At 40.9% G+C, this 15,945-nt stretch overlaps 1 long non-coding RNA gene across 1 annotated transcript in view; it reads right to left on the bottom strand.

Annotated features, from left to right (window-relative positions):
* LOC149972504 (uncharacterized) overlaps window positions 1-3,703 on the bottom strand; it is a 250,165-nt gene extending 246,462 nt beyond the window's left edge. The window contains exons 1-2 of the long non-coding RNA XR_016490957.1: window positions 3,566-3,703; window positions 3,136-3,197 (exon numbers count right to left, since the gene is read on the bottom strand). This is a non-coding gene — a long non-coding RNA (uncharacterized LOC149972504). The remainder of the gene's footprint in view (window positions 1-3,135; window positions 3,198-3,565) is intronic.
* Between the last annotated feature and the right edge of the window lie 12,242 nt (window positions 3,704-15,945).

The raw sequence follows: 15,945 nt of genomic DNA, 5'->3' as shown, positions 1-15,945 counted from the left end.
TATACTCACAGACAATATTTTTTACATTTTTGGAAACTTTAGAGTGTTTTCTATCCTAAGCTGTCAATTATATGCATATTCTAGCATCTTGTCCTGACAAAATATCCCGTTTACTACGGGAACGTTATTTTTCCAAAAATGAAAATACTGTCCCCTAGTCACAAAAGGTTCAATCTGATTAATATTATGAGGTTTCGATTCCAAGAAAAATCCTCTGGGTTTCTGTTAGGATGGAACTGAAAATATGGCTCTGTACAACGTGACGGTCGAGAGTACATTACTGGGCGATTTAGCTAAAAAATCCCCATGTCCTGCAGGCAAGTGGGACACCAGGGTTCAATTCCCCGATGGTGACAAAGGAGTAGGCTGTCCTTGTAAATAAGAATTTGTTCTTAATAAAGAAACAGTCAAAAGTTTGAATACCTACTCATTCTAGGGTCTTTCTTTATTTTTGTACTATTTTCTACATTGTAGAATTATAGTGAAGACATAACTATGAAATAACACATGGAATCAGTTCTTATTTACAAGGATAGCCTACTCCCTCCTCCCCCTTGAGCCATTTATTGAAGGCTATCAAATGCTTCTTAAAGATGCCCTCTGGTGGTCAAACCAACACTAATTAGCATTACTGGTACCAGTGGTTCACACTTAAATAACGTGCCATAGAATTCTGCGGCACTATGCAAGCTGCGCTGCAGTACGCTGCAACTTTTAAAGTAGGAACCACTGTAGGCAGGTTACCAAGAGTGACGAAATGCTCCTCGCCCCAGCAAATGGCTCTAAACTGTTACTGTGGTGTCATTGTTCTTTCAATTTATAGTAACTGCACCACTCTGCCACCTTTTGCAGAGGCTGTGGGTTTAACCAGCTGTCTCTTTGAATAGGTGTTCCGATCAGTATGCACCCTGCCAGCAAAAATATCCCACAGATTAGTGTTCCCACCCTGCCAGCCAATTCTACCCCGTTTTCAAGCCTGATTACACATGCCCCAATCAATGCAGTCAGGTGGGGAGTTCTCTTTACATATTGGGTCCATCTACTTTCAGGGTTAAAAGCCTGCCCATTTGATGGGGTTGTCATCACTATAAGGAGCATTGTTAGAAGAGCCAAGCGTTAGAAACTTGAAAGAGCAAGGTTGGCAGCATCCACATTTTTGGTGAATGCCTCAGACCTAGGCTATTCATTAATTAAACCTATTCATACTATTTGACGAATGTCTTAATCATTTGCACGCTTACATTTTTGTATGATGAGTTGGAATATTTCAAGATACTTAAAATGAAACCTTTTCCTCCCCATCCATCATACAAGGGTGGACGTTCTATTTTGTTTGGAATTTGGCTTCTCAGAAACGTGATACTTTCTAGTTTGAAGTTCTGCCGTTTCAAGAAATTAGTCAACGTACCAATGCCTGTATGCAGGCTTTTATAGCCTTTAATGATTTCAGAAAGCAGGCTGATTTAGGCTATTCAATGTCATATTCATGTAAAAAATAATCCTGCTAAACTGTCCTTGTACCATTATAATATATTTTTATTAATTGGTTTTAGTTTGTGATCTCTCTTACACTGGTTTTTAGAAGCCATTGAGATTTTACTGAAGGTTACTTTAAATCAGTTTTGCAAGGACCGTCTTGACTCTTGTCCAATGTTCCCTCTAAGCTGCCACTCATCTCCCCCAGGACTGCTGCTCAGAAAAAGTCCACAGAGAGAAGCACAAGATTGAACTTCACTCAAGTTTCCACAGCAGTGATCATCAACCTGGACTGGTTGATCTCCAAGGCATTCCTAGTCGGCAAACATTTCTGTAATAAATCCAACGATAAAGCCTTGTTCCTATTTTTTTGGTGTTCTTCTTGGGCTGTTGGCGCACGATTCAGCTGACCTGCACGTCGGGTAGGCGAACTGTTTCTATTTTGAGCTATTTCATGTGTCTGAAGGTACAAACTCCGTCTTCCCGGTGGGCCCAGAGAGCAAATCAAGTGCACTATACGCTTGCCGCTGGCCAAATGGATGGCTCAGATGAACGTGTCTGCAGTAACGTAGCAGGCATATAAGAAAGCTGTGAGATTTGAAAAAGTTTAAAACCATTACTAGAGAGAGACTCAACAAGTTTAAGTTCTTACTCAGCACTGTCAACTTTTATAAGCCATAAAATGTGCGCTCCTATTTCCACTCAGCACTACAACAAGCACTGAAGAAGTAATGAATTAGTAGGAAAGTGTATCTATAGGCTTGCGTTATTATTAGTAGCTTGGGACTTTTTTAATGTTATATTTCACTTTCTCTGTTAATAGGAGTAACAACATGAATTTGTGCATGAAGGAGAAATAATGCGGCGCAACTCGAGTTTTGCTGTCCATCTGGAAGATGTCCCTTTTTGGGATGTTGAGAGGCAGACCCTCAGTCTGCTGCTCTCTCGGTCAGCTGATACTGACCATCAGATGCAGGCACCATCAGCCCAGTAAAATAAAAATCATTTTAAATGCATAATCACTCAGCTGTGCTCCACAAGTAATGTTACAAGTCTATTACCGGTGTGATCATATCGCCTGTCTCCAAATTTTGAAATATATATATATTTTTAAAGGTCGACAACAGTGCATTAGCAGGGCTATTGAAGCAAAGCTCATATGTGGTGTTAATGTATTGCATAGGCTTAATTTTTAAATAGTCACATCTTAAATAATCCTCCTCACCTCAACACCCCCCCCCCCCCCCCCAACAAAAAAATACATGAAAAATAAATAAAATATAACACCTGCACTTCACCTCCCCCTTCTAGCTCTGACTCTACTGATAGCTACATTATTTAGGAAACATTTACTTTCTATGCTTGTTAACCTTTCTGATCTCCCCATCCCGGATCCGGGTTCGTGAATACAGACTCAAGCTCATTACCATAACGCAACGTTAACTATTCATGAAAATCGCAAATGAAATGAAATAAATATCTCAAGCTTAGCCTTTTGTTAACAACACTGTCATCTCAGATTTTCAAAATATGCTTCTCAACCATTGCAAAACAAGCATTTGTGTAACAGTATTGATGGCTAACGTAGCATTTAGCATTAGCATTCAGCTGGCAACATTTACACAAAAAAACAGAAAAACATTCAAAAAAATAATTTACCTTTGAAGAACTTCAGATGTTTTCAATGAGGAGACTCTCAGATAGCAAATGTTCAGTTTTTCCTGAAAGATTATTTGTTTAGGACAAATCGCTCCGTTTTCTGCGTCACGTTTAGCTATGAAAAAAACCCTGTATCCAGGATTGTGTAAATCTATCAGCAAGCTCATTAGCATAACACAACGTTAACTATTTATGAAAATCGCAAATGAAATGAAATAAATATGCCATCTCTCAAGCTTAGCCTTTTGTAAACAACACTGTCATCTCAGATTTTCAAAATATGCTTCTCAACCATAGGAAAACAATCATTTGTGTAAAAGTAGCTAGCTAGAGTTAGCATTTCGCGTTAGCATTTAGCGTTAGCATTAGCGTTAGCATCCAGCACGCAACATTAACAAAAACATAAAAGCCTTCAAATAAAATAATTTACCTTTGAAGAACTTCTGATGTTTTCAATGAGGATACTCTCAGTTAGATAGCAGATGCTCAGTTTTTCCAAAAAGATTCCTTGTGTATTAGAAATAGCTCCGTTTTATACATCACATTTGGCTACCAAAAAAAATCCATAAATTCAGTCCTCAAAACGCAAACTTTTTTCCAAATTAACTCCATAATATCGACTGAAAACATGGCAAACGTTGTTTAGAATCAATCCTCAAGGTGTTTTTCACATATCTCTTCATTGATACATCGTTCTTGGACACATGCTTTCTCTCCTGAATCCCAGGAGAAAATGCCCGCACCTGAAGATTACGCACAAATTTAGACAAAGGACACCGGGCGGACCTCTGGAAAATGTAGTCTTTTATGGCCAATCTTCCAATGATATGCCTACAAATACGTCACAATGCTGCTAAGACCTTGGGCGAACGACAGAAAGTGTAGGCTCATTCCTTGCGCAATCACAGCCATATAAGGAGAGAATGGAAAACAGAGCTTCAGAAATTCTGCTAATTCCTGGGTGATGCATCATCTTGGTTTCGCCTGTAGAATGAGTTCTGGGGCACTTACAGACAAAATCTTTGCAGATTCTGAAACTTCAGAGTGTTTTCTTTCCAAAACTGTCAAGAATATGCATAGTCGAGCATCTTTTCGTGACAAAATATCGCGCTTAAAACGGGAACGTTTTTTATCCAAAAATGAAATAGCGCCCCTAGAGCTCTAAGAGGTTTTAAGATGAATGCACTAACTGTAAGTCACTCTGGATAAGAGCAACAGCTAAATGACTAAAATGTATTTTTTTTTTAAATATACAAATAATAATCTGAGCGGTAGATCTTGGCTTGCAATTTTGACTCAGTAATCTTTAAGGTTGGAGACCACTGTTCTAGTGTTTTCCCTGTTAGGACTATCAACATCTCCCTTTACTGTGGCAATTGTGATCAAATCAACACAATATTAGCCACTTTCAATGCAACATACTGAAACAAAACGAACTATACAAGAGATATTTTTGTAGGCTGAACGCATCGGAGTAGGATTCTATTGCATTGACACGCACTACTCAGCCCGTACTCTACACAGACCAGTGCAGCATAAGCAATCAGAGATGCAGTAGGCCTTTATGCAAATAGACCATTGCCATATATGGATCTGTGTCATTTACTTTGAACTGGACTGTGTTTACTGCATGAGCGGTCTTGAGTAGATGCCTTGTTTTGAGATCAAAGCGAAAGCTGCATGTAGCCACTTGTGCACATTTTGTTTATCCTTTGCTAGTTAGTTATTAGCCGAATTCATAGATCATTTGAAGTCAACGATAAGGGAGTGATTAAGAGCACAAAATGTGTACATTTCTAGACATCTTTGACGTCAGAGCTTTTTTTTTTTGTCTTAAAGGGGCACTGTTTTATTGAGGCAGGCTTGAATAAGCTAAGTAGCCAATAGGCAGAGGGTAGTATTTTTCTGATTCTCTGTAATAATGATATGGGAACACTCTTACACTGCGAGGTCCGGAGTACTGCTCGAAAATATGGTTTATAAAGGAAATGTCCCATTCAGGCCGTTTAACATTGAATATAATGTCAGTTCCGGTCTGTTTAACATGGCGACTCTCCCATAGGCACACATGCATTAGCAGCTGGGTCTGGTCCGCTTAGTTCATGGACTGTATATGAACCACAAAAAATGAGGGAGTGGGATGTCTCGCCTCCTCTTCCATCTCTGCTGCTGGTTTTCTTTTCTACCTGATAACTAATTATAGTCACCTGGTGCCTCAGGTTTATATCAGTCCCTAATTAAAGGGGAAGTGTGAAAAAGCAGTGGAATTGCTTTCAAAGTCCAGATTTGTATTTGAGGTTCCTATAGCGCAGTGGTTCTCAAATCTCTCCCCGGGGAACCCCAGCCATGTATTTGATCTATTCCAGAGGTAGCACACCTCTAAACAGTTTTAGAAACTTCAGAGTGTTTTCTATCCGATATTAATAATAATATGCAAATATTATCAACTATGACTGAGGAGCAGGCCGTTTGATATGGGCACTTTCATCTAAGCTACTCAATACTGCCCCTACAGCCATAAAAAGTTTTCACTATTCCTGACATTTAGTCATAGTTAGAATGACCACTTTATTTTAAGAATTAGAAATATCAGAATAAAAGTAGAGAATTATTTATTTAAACTTGTATTTCTTTCATCACAATCCTAGTGGGTCAGAAGTTTACATACACTAAATTAGTATTTGGTAGCATTGCCTTTAAATTGCTTAACTCGGGTCAAACTTTTCGGGTAGCCTTCCACACGCTTCCCATAATAAGTTGGGTGAATTTTGGACCATTCCTCCTGACAGAGCTGGTGTAACTGAGACAGGTTTGTAGGCCTCCTTACTTGCACACGCATTTTCAGTTCTGCCCACAAATGTTCTATAGGATTGAGGTCAGGGCTTTGTGATGGCCACTCCAATACCTTGACCTTGTCGTCCTTAAGCCATTTTGCCATAACTTTGAAAGTATGCTTGGGGTCATTGTCCATTTGGAAGACCCATTTGCGACCAAGCTTTAACTTCCTGACTGATGTCTTGAGATGTTTCGTATTTTGTGAAGTGCACCAGTCCCTCCTGCAGCAAAGCACCCCCACATCAAATCAAATGTATTTATAGAGCCCTTCTTACAAGTGCTGTACAGAAACCCAGCCTAAAATCCCAAACAGCAAGCAATGCAGGTGTAGAAGCCTTGTGGCTAGGAAAAACTCCCTAGCAAGGCCAAAACCTAGGAAGAAACATAGAGGAACCACGCTATGAGGGGTGGCCAGTCCTCTTCCTGGCCAAGATGTTCAAATGTTCATAAATGACCAGCATGGTCAAATAATAATAATCACAGTAGTTGTCAAGGGTGCAACAGGTCAGCACCTCAGGAGTAAATGTCAGTTGGCTTTTCATAGCCGATCATTGAGAGTATCTCTACTGCTCCTGCTGTCTCTAGAGAGTTGAAAACAGTGGCAGCATTTTTTTGATTCTGCACATGATGCTGCCACCCCCGTGCTTCATGGTTGGGATGGTGTTCTTCGGCTTGCAAGCCTCCCCCTTTTTCCTCCAGACATAAAGATGGTCATTATGGCCAAACAGTTCTAATTTTGTTCCATCAGACCAGAAGACATTTCTCCAAAAAGTACTATCTTCAGTCTCATGTGCAGTTGCAAACTGTAGTCTGGCTTTTTTATGGCAGTTTTGGAGCAGTGGCTTCTTCCTTGCTGAGCTGCCTTTCAGGTTACAGTGCCTTGCAAAATGATTCAGCCCCCTTAAGTTAATACTTTGTAGCGCCACCTTTTGCTGCGATTACAGCTGTAAGTCGCTTGGGGTATGTCTCTATCAGTTTTGCACATCGAGAGACTGACATTTTTTCCCATTCCTCCTTGCAAAACAGCTCGAGCTCAGTGAGGTTGGATGGAGAGCATTTGTGAACAGCAGTTTTCAGTTCTTTCCACAGATTCTTGATTGGATTCAGGTCTGGACTTTGACTTGGCCATTCTAACACCTGGATATGTTTATTTTTGAACCATTCCATTGTAGATTTTGCTTTATGTTTTGGATCATTGTCTTGTTGGAAGACAAATCTCCGTCCCAGTCTCAGGTCTTTTGCAGACTCCATCAGGTTTTCTTCCAGAATAGTCCTGTATTTGGCTCCATCCATCTTCCCATCAATTGTAACCATCTTCCCTGTCCCTGCTGAAGAAAAGCAGGCCCAAACCATGATGCTGCCACCACCATGTTTGACAGTGGGGATGGTGTGTTCAGCTGTGTTGCTTTTACGCCAAACATAACGTTTTGCATTGTTGCCAAAAAGTTCAATTTTGGTTTCATCTGACCAGAGCACCTTCTTCCACATGTTTGGTGCATCTCCCAGGTGGCTTGTGGCAAACTTTAAACAACACTTTTTATGGATATCTTTAAGAAATGGCTTTCTTCTTGCCACTCTTCCATAAAGGCCAGATTTGTGCAATATACGACTGATTGTTGTCCTATGGACAGAGTCTCCCACCTCAGCTGTAGATCTCTGCAGTTCATCCAGAGTGATCATGGGCCTCTTGGCTGCATCTCTGATCAGTCTTCTCCTTGTATGAGCTGAAAGTTTAGAGGGATGGCCAGGTCTTGGTAGATTTGCAGTGGTCTGATACTCCTTCCATTTCAATATTACCGCTTGCACAGTGCTCCTTGGGATGTTTAAAGCTTGGGAAATCTTTTTGTATCCAAATCCGGCTTTAAACTTCTTCACAACAGTATCTCGGACCTGCCTGGTGTGTTCCTTGTTCTTCATGATGCTCTGCGCTTTTAACGGACCTCTGAGACTATCACAGTGCAGGTGCATTTATACGGAGACTTGATTACACACAGGTGGATTGTATTTATCATCATTAGTCATTTAGGTCAACATTGGATCATTCAGAGATCCTCACTGAACTTCTGGAGAGAGTTTGCTGCACTGAAAGTAAAGGGGCTGAATAATTTTGCACGCCCAATTTTTCAGTTTTTGATTTGTTAAAAAAGTTTGAAATATCCAATAAATGTCGTTCCACTTCATGATTGTGTCCCACTTGTTGTTGATTCTTCACAAAAAAATACAGTTTTATATCTTTATGTTTGAAGCCTGAAATGTGGCAAAAGGTCGCAAAGTTCAAGGGGGCCGAATACTTTCGCAAGGCACTGTATGTCGATTTTACTGTGGATATAGATACTTTTGTGCCCTTTTCCGCCAGCATCTTCACAAGGTCCTTTGCTGTTGTTCTGGGATTATTTTGCACTTTTCGCACCAAAGTACGTTTATCTCATCTCATCTGAAAAAAAACTACTAAATTGCAATGTCCGTACTGTGACAGTACGATCGTCCTCGCAGTGTAACAACCCCAACACAGGATCGGTACATCCAAACATCACACCTGCGGGACAGGTGCAGGATGGCAACAACAACTGCCCGAGTTATATCAGGAACGCACAATCCCACCCTCAGTGCTCAGACTGTCCGCAATAGGCTGAGAGACATATACCCACAGTCGCTGGACCAGACAGGACTGGTAAAAAGTGCTTTTCACTGAGGAGTCGCTGTTTTGTCTCACCAGGGTTGAATGTTGGATTTGCGTTATCATCGAAGGAATGAGCGTTACAGAGGCCTGTACTCTGGAGCGGGATCGATTTGGAGGTGGAGGGGCAGTCATGGTCTGGGGCAGTGTGTCATAGCTTCAGCGTACTGAGCTTGTTGTCATTGCAGGCAATCTCAACACTCTGCGTTACAGGGAAGACATCCTCCTCCCTCATCTGGTACCCTTCCTGCAGGCTCACCCTGACATGACCCTCCAGCATGACAATGCCACCAGCCATACTGCTTGTTCTGTGTGTGATTTCCAGCAAGACAGGAATGTCAGTGTTCTGCCATGGCCAGCGAAGAGCCCGGATCTCAATCCCATTGAGCACGTCTGGGACCTGTTGGATCGGAGGGTGAGGGCTAGGACCAATCCCCCCAGAAATGTCCGGGAAATTGCAAGTGCCTTGGTGGAAGAGTGGGGTAAAATCTCAAGCAAGAACTGGAAAATCTGGTGCAGCCCATGAGGAGGAGATGCACTGCGGTACTTATTGCAGCTGGTGGCCACACCAGATACTGACTGACTTTTGATTTTGACCCCGTCTTTGTTCAGAGACACACTATTCCATTTCTGTTAGTCAGAAGTCTGTGGAACTTGTTCAGTTTGTCTCAGTTGTTGAATCCTGTTATGTTCATATAAATATTTACACATTAAGTTTGCTGAAAATAAACGCAGTTGACAGTGACAGGACATTTTTTTTTTTGTCATTAGTCTAAAAAAAAACACCTGAGGGTAAATAAATCAGATTTGACCATTCAGACACAAGTTACATTTTTATTTTATTTTTTATTTAACTTGGCATGTCAGTTAAGAAAAACAATCGTATTTTCAATGACGGCCTAGGAACAGTGGGTTAACTGCCTTGTTCAGGAGCAGAACAACAGATAATAATAATAATAATAATAATAATAATAATAATAAATAAATCGGGGATTAGATTTTGCAACCTTTCGGTTACTAGTCCAACGCTCTAACCACTAGGCTACCTGCCGCCCAGGCACATGGCCAGGAATCAGATTTGTATCAGACTTCAAACCACCTGTGAAGGTGGTTTGAAATGTGGCTTGAAATATCAGATTACATGTGGTTTTTGGCTGTTCAGAATGCAGGAAAAATAACCAATTCAAATTGGATTTTGATTCCCTTCAAACTGCCAATGTGAACACTGCTTAGAGACCCTGTCTTGGTGAATTACTTTCAAGTTTCAAGTGCTTTGAGATTCTTTGCTTGTTGCTTCATGATTATTGGACAATTTAACAATTTGTCGCATGCTCCGTGATTTGTAGTTGCACAAACATGAAAGGCTCTGAGTTTGAACATTTCTGGGGGTGTGCTTCCTTGAATCCCTTTGTCCTGTAAATGATCATTGAAAGTCTAGGAATATACACTTTTGTTTACCATCAAGGACATCAGAATTGAGTTGAAATTGCCTCCCTATTACAAATTGATTGGTGCTCTTGGTCCATTTGTCTCCTTTGCCTTGGATTTTGCACCATTGAAGATTCACCGAAGATCCAACACCTCCATCTCAGAGTAGCCTATCTATCCAACTTGAATAAGCCAGAGCATTGTTTGGCAATGGGCAAGCCTTTAATTTGCCTAAAGATAGTAGGGATGTTTTCATTCCAACATCCAATAAGCCTATTCTGATACTATACATGATTTGTACTGTTTGTCTTAAATGCTGCCATATTTCTTCTGATGAGTGGCAACAAGGAGATTGTTAGGTTTAGGCTGATCTAAGCAAACTTTTTTGGTTGAGTGTGTTTGTTGGCTAAGAGTTGCATGTTTGAGTTAAGGAGGTTCCCTGGTTTCAGGCTTGGGCCAATTAGCATTCCCATCTCCTGGTGGCCTGTGAGAAGCCCCCTGTGCGTGCTTGTGGTCGGGTAGAACTTGATTGTGAGCCGCATGTCACTGTTACCACTGCTTTGTACCATGTATTCAGCGTTCGAATGATGCTGCGCCCCATCCCAGCACCCACAGAGCCCCCTCTTTTTAGCTGGGAAATTCAATTGTGTTGGAATGCTCTGTGCCTCTTTTCTCTGATACTTGAATGGGCCCTTTAGTATTTCACACCAAGGTGTCCTTCAGGGTGTGAGGTCAGGCTACCAAAACAGTTTCTAGTGGCGGATTAGGACCAATTAACATCTTTGTACACAAAGGCTCTGGCAGCTGAACAGGCCGGAGGGTGACCCACACTGCCGTTGCATGCCAAGCCAGGGGACTGCTGCACTTGAGCTCAAGTAGCAAAAGAGGGGTGGGGAAAGTTTTTCAAACCTAATGAGAAATGTTGCTCCTTCACATCATATGAATGTGTAGCGCATTGATTAATCATGATCTTGTGTAATGAGTGGGTACTATATTTCTTTTAGCTGTGTGCAACTGTCTCAGAGGACATCTGAGGTTTTTTTTTCATTATTAGGGAAGTTCTGGTGGGCCTAATCTAAACCATAATTTCAACAATGTGTCTGTGCAATGCACCACAACATTTTATTTGCTTTGTTGGAAGTACTTATTGTGTTCTAAAAGGGTACTATCCACCAGATTAAACTGGTCATTTTTTCACACAATAAATGTGAAGATAGCCCTATTTGCAGAGACCATCTTGAAATTGGGCTTATGTTCCCATTTTCTGTTTTCAAATATTTTCCATTAGAGCTTTGTGGACTTGTGGAAATATCTTAAGAGGTTGATGTACAATTGTACAGCCACAATTTTCTTGCATCATAATTATTATAACCCTTCAGTAAGTAGCCATATGTATCTCCTTTGAGCCATATATGGAATATTTGTAGGGTAAGTGTAGCTATTAAGTCCATAATAGGTCTAACACGACCAACCAACATACATTCTGCAATTTGTCTGAGGAGAAAGGGGCAAACAAAAAAAACTGTACAACACATACATTAAGCTGCTTTTTAAGGGGGTATTTGGATGCAAGATTTGTCAGAGGCGAAAGTATAATCATGTCAATCATGAGGCTAATCTTTTATTTAATTGACTGTTGAGCTTGTGGGCCAATAGGAGATAAGGGTGTGCTGATGACTAGGAGTATATCACACATATTTGTGATGGCCTGCACTACTCGTTATTTGGGATATTGACAGTGCTTCTGCATATTTCTGCAGTTACGTTTTTGTATTTTTAGTTTTGGGAACAAATTTGAGTGGGAACTCAAGAGCTTTAGGCTATGAAGTAGAAGTCCATCTGAGATGAGGTTGAATTTTTACTGATTTTAGATGCACGGTTAATTGCAAGGTTTGAATGCAACGTTTTTAGTCTGAGAAAAACGAATCATTAGCGCTATAGCCACTTCCCACACACACACCTGCATTTCAACCCCTATTACCCAGACAGGCTGTAAGAGAGAGATGGGGTTAGGGGCCCTAACCTTAAATAATACAAAAAAAAGGATAATCAAAGATTTGCCTCTATTTTTATCAACCAGGTAGTTATAACCAAAACTCAAATGCTAGGCTGTATTATGGTGTGGCATAGTTAATAATTTAATATGTCAAGATATCATGTAGGCTAGCCTACATCATGATTATCACCACTGCATGCTTATATTTAATTCATATAGGCCTACTTGCAGATTTTTAGTTGTGCCAAGTTATGAAATAGAGCTAACCAGTATTCATAGCTCATTAGGAGATCATTTGAAATAAAACCGTTTTGAGACGGGGATCGTGGTCTCTCACTGAGACTTAGCAATGTTAATTAATCCTAGACTACTCATTAGCCTACGTTCAAGGCCTGTGCCTTAGGGTAGAGGGAGGCAAAACGGAATTAATCAATGACTTTAATCACTGGTAGGCGCTGAGTTTCTATCAGGATGAGATGCTGCATAATTGTATTGTAGATTTTGGAATCTTTAAGTCTCTTTACGCCTCTACAAATGTCTTTACTCCCGGTGCAGGGAGTTGTTAGAGTAGTGCGAGCAGAGGCAGTTTATTTGGAGAAGGAAGGGAAACTAGTGCCCCTCTGTTGGGGTGGTCCTTTTATCACACTTGAGCACTCCCTTTGTCTCTCACACTCTCTGTCTCACTCTCTCTCACTCTTCCCCATCTCTCTCTTACAGCCTGTCTGGGTAATAGGGGTTGAAATGCAGGTGTGTGTGTGGGAAATGGCTATAGCGCTATAGTGCATTGACAGGTTATTTGTTGGCCACTGCCTAATTAGTGGCAAAGTGGATGCACCCCGCCAGGCTTTAGTGTTCTGTGTTAGAACCAGTCTGCTCTAATTTCCTTGCAGCTTTGATATTGGCCAAGAGATTGACGGTTCACAGAAAAAAAGAAACACAAGGGCATGATGGAAGACCTGGTGAAAACAATGTACTCCCCTTCACTTCACCTCCTCATGCTATAGCTGTGCGAGGAGAAGCAGACGGAGGCCCCCGGTTTTTGCAGACACTACCAAATTGGCTCTAATGTCAGCAGAGCTAATGTTTTCCCAAAGAAAGTAAGAGGACAAAGTTTTGGACCACACCTATGCTCTTCTGTTTCTCCATAATTGGGCCTTTAAAGGGGGGCCTGAACTTCCTGATTTTGGCCTAGTTTTTCGTTTTGGTCATTAAGCAATGCAGCGGCCATGACTGAAGCCAAACCAGAGTTGTTGGTGGTTTCAAATCAAAGCACCTTACAGATTAAATGCTTCCTTACTTGCCCTTACCAACAATGCAGTAAAAGAAGAAAAAATATATATATATATAAGTAACATAACCTCTCTAGGGTATGTGAGACGCTAGCCTCCCACCTGGCCAACATCCAGTGAGATTGCAGAGCGCCAAATTCAAATACAGAAATACTCATTATAAAAATTTAGAAAAGATACAACTATTTTACACAGGTTTAAAGAATAACTTTTTCTGAATCCAACCACGGTGTCAGATTTCAAAAATGCTTTACGGCAACAGCATACCTTACGATTATTTGAGAACATAGCCCAGCAGACAAATCATTATAAACAGTAACCAGCCAAGTAGAATAGTTACACAAGTCAGAAATAGAGAGAAAATGAATCACTTACCTTTGATGATCTTCATATGGTTGCACTCAGAAGACATTCATTTATTCAATAAAGGTTCCTTTTGTTCGATAAAGTCTCTTTTTATATTTCCAAACCTCTGTTTTGTTCCCGCGTTTTCTTCAGTAATCCACAGGCTCAAACACAGTCACAACAGGCAGACATAAAAATCCAAATTGTATCCGTAAAGTTCATAGAAACATGTCAAACAATGTGACACGGCAGGGTCCACTCATTCAGACTGCTCTTACTCCCTCATACATGGCATTGAATAGAAAACTACCAACAAAAGAAAATCCTACTTCCTGAATGGATTTTCTCAGGTTTTTGCCTGCCAAATCAGTTCTGTTATACTCACAGACACTATTTTAACAGTTTTGGAAACTTTAGAGTTTTCTATCCAAATCGACCAATTATATGCATATCCTATCTTCTGGGCCTGAGTATAAGGCAGTTTAATTTGGGCATGCTTTTCATCCAAAATTCCAAACGCTGCCCCCTACCCTAGAGAAGATAATTAAAGAGCAGCAGTAAAATAACAATAGCGAGGCTATATACAGGGGTTACCGGTACAGAGTCAATGAGCAGGGGCACCGGTTAGTCAAGGTTATTGAGGTAATATGTAGGTAGAGTTATTAAAGTGACTATGCATAGATAATAACAGAGAGTAGCAGCAGTGTAAAAGGGGGGGGGACAATGAAAATAGTCTGGGTAGCCATTTGATTAGATGTTCAGGAGTCTTATGCCTTGGTGTTAGAAGCTGTTTAGAAGCCTTTTTGGACCTAGACTTGGCGCTCCGATACCGCTTGCCATGCGGTAGCAGAGAGAACAGTCAATGGTGGATGGAGGCTTTGATAATTTTTAGGGCCTTCCTCTGACACCGCCTGGTATAGAGGTCCTGGATGGCAGGAAGCTTGGCCCTGGTGATGTCCTGGGCCATACGCACTACCTTCTGTAGTGCTTTGTGGTCGACGGCCAAACAGTTGCTATACCAAGTGGTGATGGTGCTCTCAATGGTGCAGCTGTAGAACCTTTCGAGGATCTGAGGACCCATGCTAAATCTTTTCAGTCTCCTTAGGGGGAATATTTTTTGTCGTGGCCTCTTCACAACTTTCTTGGTGCGCTTGGGCCATGTTAGTTTGTTGATGTGGACACCAAGGAACGTGAAGCTCTCAACCTGCTCCACTACAGCCCTGTCGATGAGAATTAGGTCGTGCTCGGTCCTCCTTTTCCTGTAGTCCACAATCATCTCCTTTGTCTTGATCACGTTGAGGGAGAGGTTGTTGTCCTTGCACCACACAGCCAGGTCTCTGACCACCTCCCTATAGGCTGTCTCATTGTTGTCGGTGATCAGGCCTACCACTGTTGTCATTTATTGTGTGTTCGCACATAGCAAAAGTTTGTACATTCACTCTGCCAAAACCGTACACATTTAGTCACTCACTCTTCTAGATTACTTGAAACAGTCTAACCAGGTCTTGTCTTGAAGTCTCCTAGGCTAGCTAGTGCTAGCCAATTTATAGTTATTTATGGACCGTCAATAAATTACACAATGTAAATTGGACAATATTTTCATGTTGCGCACCCTTTTAGTTGTCTCATTAAATTATTTCAATAGTTGTATATTCATTTCTATAAGCAATAGTTGGTTTGAGATTAAGTCATTGAAATTTGAGGCTATTTACATTTTACAATATTGTCCCATGTAATTAACCGACGGTCCCTAACTAGCCCCTTAGGGAAATCAAATGTCAAAACAAATTGACCATGGGAATTACAATTGGGTTGCACCCAATTTATGATTACTTACTTACAGCTGTGGGCAGGATCAAAATAAACCCAACCTAAGGAAAACTGTTAGAGGACATGAGTGTTTCAGCATGATATAGATAACGTTTAATGGGGGAGGGGAGGGGCTTTTTGGGGGAGGGTGTGGTGGAAATTAGTAGGGATTTATTAGGTTTATATTTTATTTTTGTGGTAGTTCAGAATTGGGCAGATCATGATTGATCGTACATTCCAGCACAGTAAGTGGTGGCATGCACTTAAACGGTTGTTTGCGGACTGCCATGATATCATAGAAGAAGAAGAAAACTGTTACAGTACCCTTCATTCTGTGACACAATTTCCTTCTGGCATCTTGCAAACGTCTTTTTTGGACAAGATTAACTTTATGACAAATTATCCTATTTACACTTTGTAGTCAATTTTGA

This window comes from Oncorhynchus mykiss, chromosome 23 (assembly GCF_057628025.1).
Source record: "Oncorhynchus mykiss isolate SJ-2025 chromosome 23, ASM5762802v1, whole genome shotgun sequence".
Classification (NCBI taxonomy): domain Eukaryota; kingdom Metazoa; phylum Chordata; class Actinopteri; order Salmoniformes; family Salmonidae; genus Oncorhynchus; species Oncorhynchus mykiss.
The sequence above is the reverse complement of the archived record's forward strand: the minus strand, read 5'-3'. Positions and strand labels throughout refer to the sequence as shown.